The sequence below is a fragment of the Plasmopara halstedii genome, assembly GCF_900000015.1.
Source record: "Plasmopara halstedii genome assembly, contig: Scaffold_525, whole genome shotgun sequence".
NCBI classification, from domain to species: Eukaryota; Oomycota; class Peronosporomycetes; order Peronosporales; family Peronosporaceae; genus Plasmopara; species Plasmopara halstedii.
Window position 1 is genome coordinate 168,490 of NW_020187445.1, and position 7,087 is coordinate 175,576.

Genomic DNA, 7,087 nt, shown 5'->3' on the forward strand with positions numbered 1-7,087 from the left:
GAAGCTCAACAGAACTGAGTCCCTCCCCCAGTAGGTCGCCCCGCGCCTACTGATTGGTGTATGTTTCCCCGCGACGAACCAGACTGGTAGGCGTTGGGGCGATGGTTTGGAAAACCTTGATGCGCCTTGCGCAGGGGCAACCGCTCCGCAGGTGACGGATGTCTTCACAGACAAAACACCGTCGTGTGTTTGTGTTCTGCCCAGCAGCTCGGAGCTCTGCTCCCTCATCCTCAGCATAGCTGAGATCCATGGACATAGACCCGCTCTACGAGCTGTTGAAGTGTGCATTCTAACCAAGTCGTGCCGACTTGAAATTGTATTCGGCATTCAATGCCACATTCACCGCCTATTCAAACGAGGACGGATGCATACGGAAGACTTCTATTCTGGCCACGCCAGTGCGGAGGCCTTCCATAAAGACGGTCACTGTGACCGCCTCCGGAAGGTGAGTTGCTGCCATCCCGGTAATGAGAGTGCGCATCTCTTGGACAAAGTCCACCTATTCCTTGTTGCCCTGTCGGGCAACAAGGAAGCGCGATCGCACGCGATATGCCTGGTTAGGCGGCAAGAACACTCGTGAGAGCTGCAATTTTAGCTCCGCCCAGGAGAGATACGCCGCTTCGACCGAAGTGCCGCACGTCAGTGCTGATTCGCGCGCTTGACCACCGAGCTTGGAGATAGCTTGCGCCACGCGCTGTAGTCCTGTCTGGGGCATGGCGGACGTCATAGCCATATCGGCCTGTGTCACCCAGAGCAAGCGATTCTCTTTATCCTTGCTCTCGAAGTTCTCAACGCTCATCATGCCCAGAGGCAGTCACAAAGACAGTCTTTATATGGAGGGCCTCCGCATTGGCGTAGCCAGAATGAAAGTCTACCGTTTGCATCCGTATTCTTTTGAAGAATCAGTGAATATGGCATTGAATGTCGAATTTAACTTGGGGTCAGCATGACGTGGTTAAAATGCACACCCTAGAGACTCGTTGCGCGTACCTCAGCCGATGGATCTCAGCTATGCTGAGGAAGAGAAGGCAGAGCTCCGAGCTGCCGAGTACTGTTTGAACACCCGACGCTATTTTGTCTGTACTGTAGAGACCCGCCACCTTTAAAATGGTTGTCCCCTGCTCAAGGCGCGTCAACCGACGTCCTGTTTTTATCCAGTCTTCTGGTTTGTCGCGTAGAAAACCACAAAACCCAGTAGGCACGGGGCGACCTACTGGGGAAGAATCGAGTTCTGTCGAGCCTCAAGGAGGTAGAAGTCAGCAGGGCCAAGCCTCAAAGAGCTCCGTGCTATTTAACATAAAACGTGTATGCAAGCCGAGCGTGCTGGTCGTAAAAGCGACCGTGGAAGGTCCTGATCGACTCCAAGGCGCCATGAAAATATGCTCGACGCTTAACAATAGAAGAAAGTCAGCTGTATGCTGAGGCGCCGAAAGCGCGGTTGAACGACATCGTCGTTGTTCGCTTAATTATGGGGGCATGTGTTACTGTCCCGAGGATTCCTATGGACCTCGGTGTCAAGTTCCTTGACTTTGATAGCGTGAAACGCTGTCCAGTTTCGGACTCGAATGCAAGGTATGATAATGTCCTTGGTATGGCATGGTTAGAACAACATGAACCATGGATTGATTGGAAGTCGTAGACCTTGGGCGCTACGCGCACGTCTCCTAGTGAAGATTTGGTGTGTCTTGAACCCGCCTCTGCTAGGAAGCAGAAGCGCTATTGGCGGGTACTGGACAGGGACGGTCAATGTGCTGGATATCGAAGTATCCGTGATATTAAATACCGAAGGTGTATTGGACAAGAGTCCCGAGCGTAGCTCGTGGGCTGAACATGGAGTAGCACGTAAATCACGGAACGCTGCTCAAGTGGAGCAGTCGCTGCATGCCACGAGTGGCATGGTCGAACGAGGTTTGAGGCATCTTCGGCAAGGCCATCCTGATGTGCGTGGAGTGGCACGTTATCCACTGCTGCGAAAATAGCAGCTCTTCGTCGGATATTGTTTGTAGCATCATGGATCCGATGGAGCAGGTAGTGGGGACACTGGACGACGCCGAGTGCGTGTTCCCACTGTTCTCGATGAGACGTAAAAACTCTATAGAGAGGAGACGGCGAAGCCGTATGTTATCTGCAAGACACAGGACGTCGTTTCTGACTCAGAGTGTGTCTATAGCGCACAGCTATATACCCTTGTCAACGGTATGACGGGAGAGGAAGACGGCGACGTCATCCTCGAGGCGATTTTTGCGGTGGATGCTCTGCTTGAGCTGGAGGAGATGTCCTTCGAAGAGTTCGGTGGTGCCTTGAATGCAGGCAAGGTGGTTATTATAAGACCGAACGGGTTGATTATTCGCCGTCGCTTCTGGATGAAGCTGTCTTGGAGGACACTAAGAGGGTGCAGAATGCACGAAGTGGATCATCGGTCCTGAAGGATTTCTCGGATCCGTATCATTCTTTCGTAATGGGGTTTGAAGACATCGCTCCAAAGACCGACCGTCGGTCTCACCTCCAGACTGAGGTGTGCGTCATGAGATTGACCTGGTTTCGAGAATCACATACTGCGTAATACGCAAATGACACCTGCCTAAAGAGCAGTGACGCCTTTTTGCGTGCGAAGCACGACGCAGGAATGGTCATATGAGCAAGTCTCCTCATTCGACACCCACGCTTTGTGTTTGGAGGCCAAATGACAAGCAACGTATCGCTCACGCTTACAATAAACCCAGCGCTGCCACCATTCCGGCACGGACGCCAATTCCTCAAGAGGATGTTCTCCAGAACCACATGTTAGAATGTACAAATTTCAGCGCACTCGACTTGGTCGATAGGTAAGAGCGAGTGAAATTCCGCTGACAGTGGCGAGTACTCCGAGCGGCATGCTCTAGGAGCGGCTGGTGATACTTTAAGAGCTATCAAATGCACCAGCAATATTCGATCGTCTTGTGACGCATTATTCAGGCCCCACCGGGCATATGCACAGACATATTTTGCCGAAATCTTCGTCCACATTTGGGTGGAGTACGAGAGGGCGGCTGAAGAGAACCACATCGTCCATTTAACAGCGGTATTTGAATGCATGCGCACGAATAAGCTGTATGCTAGTTCAGACAAATGAATCTTTGGCGCCGATATAATTCCCCTTTTTAGGGTGCTTCATCAGAGAGCGTGGCTTTCAAGCGGATCCCGTTAAGGTCAAGGCCACTGTGGACTGGCCGGTTCCAAAGAACCAAAAGGACTTGCGCAAGTGGCTTGACCTCACCAGATGCTTGCACAAGTACAGCAAAAATTATGCAGAAATGGCACGCCATTGTCGATCTCCTTAAGGAGGACGAGGAATGGTGTTGGGGCACCGAGCTTCGAGAGGATCTTGACGAGATAAAAATCATCCTTCATGCACCAATACTGCGTTGTAAGACCCCGATCGTTCATTTTAGTGTCGTTTGGGAGCTTTGGACTTTGCCATTAGTTGTGTACTGCTGCAAGCAGACGCCTAGGGGCGTGATCGGGTGATAGCGTTCGAATCTCATCAGCTCACGGCTGCAGAGAAGAACTACCCAGTTCACGACAAGAAATTACTTGCGATGAAGTATGCATTTGTCAAGTTCAGGGTGCACCTGTTCGGCTCTACGTCGTTTGTGATCTTCATAGATCATGCGTCACTACGCACTGCGACTCAGTCGCCTCACCTCTCGCAAAGGATGGCCGGGTGGCTTTTATTTTTCGCAGAATATATAACTTTGAGGTGAAGTATAAGCCAGAAAAGTAGATTGCTAGGCTGATGTGTTGTCACGCAGACCGGATTATGAGCTTGGTCATGTCACGACGGTGACGACGTCAGTGACGAATTTGATCCGTGCCGCATACGCGTTTTTACGGGCTCTCGGGAGCAAGAAGTTTGATACTCGACCAAGACTGCGCGCTCGGATGCATCGATATTCACAGCATAATGGATTGCTATATTATAGCACCAACTCGACAGATACTATGGTTCCTCACGGTGAGAATTTGATGTATTATATCCTCTGTGAGCAGCGTAAATTTGACGTGCATGATGATAAAATAAATGGTATGGGCGTAGGCATCTGTTGAAGAGGTCACAGATGTCCTAAGTGACATTGTGGTGTGCGAAGGCCCCCATGCTCTCAGGACAAATCCTAGAAGATTGATGAAACAAGACTAATTGGAGCACGACTTAAAAACAGAGATCCTCATATAGCGCTAGTTTGATAACGCTTTTACACAGCATGTCTAGGATGATATCAAACTTGACATCAAATTAAAGTAGATCAATCTCGTCTTCGCCTCGGGGATTTTGAAACTTCATTGCCAACGAATGATATAATACAAATATCAACAGGTAATATATTGGCGATGCATTATACACCAAATACTGATTTAGCCTTTAATGGTGTTCAGCTTATTACGTATGACGTAAATAACTCTGCTGTAAAGCGCGGATTTTTGATAAATATCATAGCCACCAGCAACAGCTTGTCTAAGAACTCACTAATTACGGAAATTCTGACAGCAGCGAGATAGACCATTTTGCTCAGATGGCCCACGAATAAACTGATATTCTCTATTTTGTGTTCGGCGGACCGAAAATAAAGCTAATATTAATGGACTCTCAGCGCTTTGCCGTGACCGGCATGCTGGTCAAAAGTGCTGCCGAATACAGCGAACGTTTATTCCGATAATCCATTTCCGACGTTTGCGCATATCATCTTATACACTTCTACATGTTTAGCCATCAAGGCATAGCAATAAATAGAAGCAAATTTCTCCTCACCCGGCATCGCTATACGTCAGTGGCATTCTCGGCCAAGGAATATAACCACTTTGCCATTCTTCGAGAGAGATATGGTGACGATGTCGCTGTAAGCAACGACACATGCTTTGTATCGATTAAAACGGCATAGAGTCGAGAAGGTGAGCCGTGAACAATGGCAGACTGATTTGTATGCAGCTTCTTGTTATGAAAAAAGTAGGTTTCCTTTGATGTTAAGCTGGCAAGTCTCAAATGTGATCACGCGTTCATGTCACCAAAATCTGCTTGGTGTAAGGTGCAGCCAAATGCAAGCTTGAAGCATTACAGAACCGAGCAGAATTCAAACAATCCAGATCGGAGCACATGATACATGCTTTTGAAGGTTGATTTTTCTGCCACACCTTTGCTACATTTGACATTTTTTATCGTACCTGCTCAGAATAGTTACGACTTTATTTGTGCGAATACTAGGCCATGCCAACCCACTTGCTCAAGTAAGTTTGAGACAGAGGCATTGACATTCAACAATAGCCTCACCTTTGCGATATTTTTTCACTCACCCTGCTTCATTGGGAAGCTCACCCTGCTTCCCAATGAACCAACTCCCAAATAGATCTGGTCGAGACCAAAACATCACACTAGCATATTCAAAGACATGTTCATCTATTCAAGATGACAAGATCAGCTATTTTTCGGTGTCAACTAAACACTTCGATAGATTTATTGTCTTGCGATTTCTGCACATACCACCGCGAGATGATTCCACCAACTCTGTTAACGTTCCTGCTCGAGGAAGTTAGAGGAGATTAGGACCTCACTGGTCACTCATCCACGAGTGCTGATTTTTTTTGCATCGGATCCGAGAGGCTTCTGTACTCCGCAAGGGGGTTGGGGTACGTGATACGGTAGTACTGACTAATCAGTACCGCTATATCGTGACCAAGAAGAGTCATCCATTCTAATTTCAGGGTATGGCGCTTCTGCTCACAACTTACAGTCTCCATTTTACATACTCCGGCATAAGCGACTGCGATGATCAGTGGCTTCTACTCTCCACTGGCTTTGAACACGAAACGACTGCGCACAGTTCTTCTATACCTTTCGCCAGAAATTAAAAATGCGACAAACAGGCGTCAATTAACATCTCAATAAAAATCATCTGGTGACCGCAATCTTCAATCGACTTTTTCCCCTCATCCTACGACCGTTACTCCGTTACTAATTGCAGCATACAACTTATCAAAGCACTTAACAATACTATTGCCAATCTTGAAGAATATATGTCCTGTACGGAAGCTAGCGCAGCTTCGTGCCTGTGTCAAAAATGCACCTGTTTTCTGGCAACGATGATTCATGAGTCACAAAAGCTCCATCGGGAGAGAATTGCACATTTTATACTTCCACTTGATCCTTGAATCGTGAAGTTTCTGTCGTGCTATACCTATGTTGAGAATGAAACCCAAATTTAGATCTAGAACTACCGAAGTATTCAAACCCTTCTTGAGGGCGACCTTTTATAGATGTTTTTGTCGCAATACGCACGGATATTGAGTTCGTATTCGGCTCCTTCCTCAGAGAACTGTCTTTGATTTTGACAGCCGCGCATCATACAGAATTTCATGTCGTTTCTGAGCATTTAAGTGCTTTCCAAGGCTTCTCAAAGCCTGGCTTTTTAAAGAATCACCAAGTAAGCATTACCTCTTCACTGGCGACCTCAGATTAATCTAGGCTCGTTCCAATAGGCGCACGAGGCTCTCTGGGACCCGATTTGTTTCCCCCGCGAAAAGGTGGACGAGCGATCTTGCGTGATTTCTTCGTTCCTTCCAGCAAAGAGAGAAGAGAAGGAAACAGGCACGCCGTATTATCTAGGCACCCAATCAGAGGTAAGCGCAAAGCTGCTTAGCAACCGAAATTTCTCTTCTTTTTCCTGGTATGGATAAGGTCCGTCGCGTCTTAAACGCTCATAAGCTCTCATTCATAATACACTGTCTGACCCTCATGGTACGAAAGTTGCAATTTGCATTCCATGTAACACCTACCGCTTTCTAAAAAGAGATAGCGTTTGTGAAATTTACAGCGCGAGCGGCATCTATTCGATCTTCGTCAAGAAAGATGGAAACGTTACATCCTCCGGTTAATGGTCCAAGCCATTGTGAGGATCAAACCTTCTGACACGTGGATATAGCCACTAGTTGTCACGGATTGGAAAGAGCTTTATACACAACCGAAACGCCTGGTTAGGCGATGCACGCGACTTCTGCCGTTTAATGTAACGGGGTTACATGAGAGTGACCCGTCACTCTCCCAAGGGAGCTGTGGTGT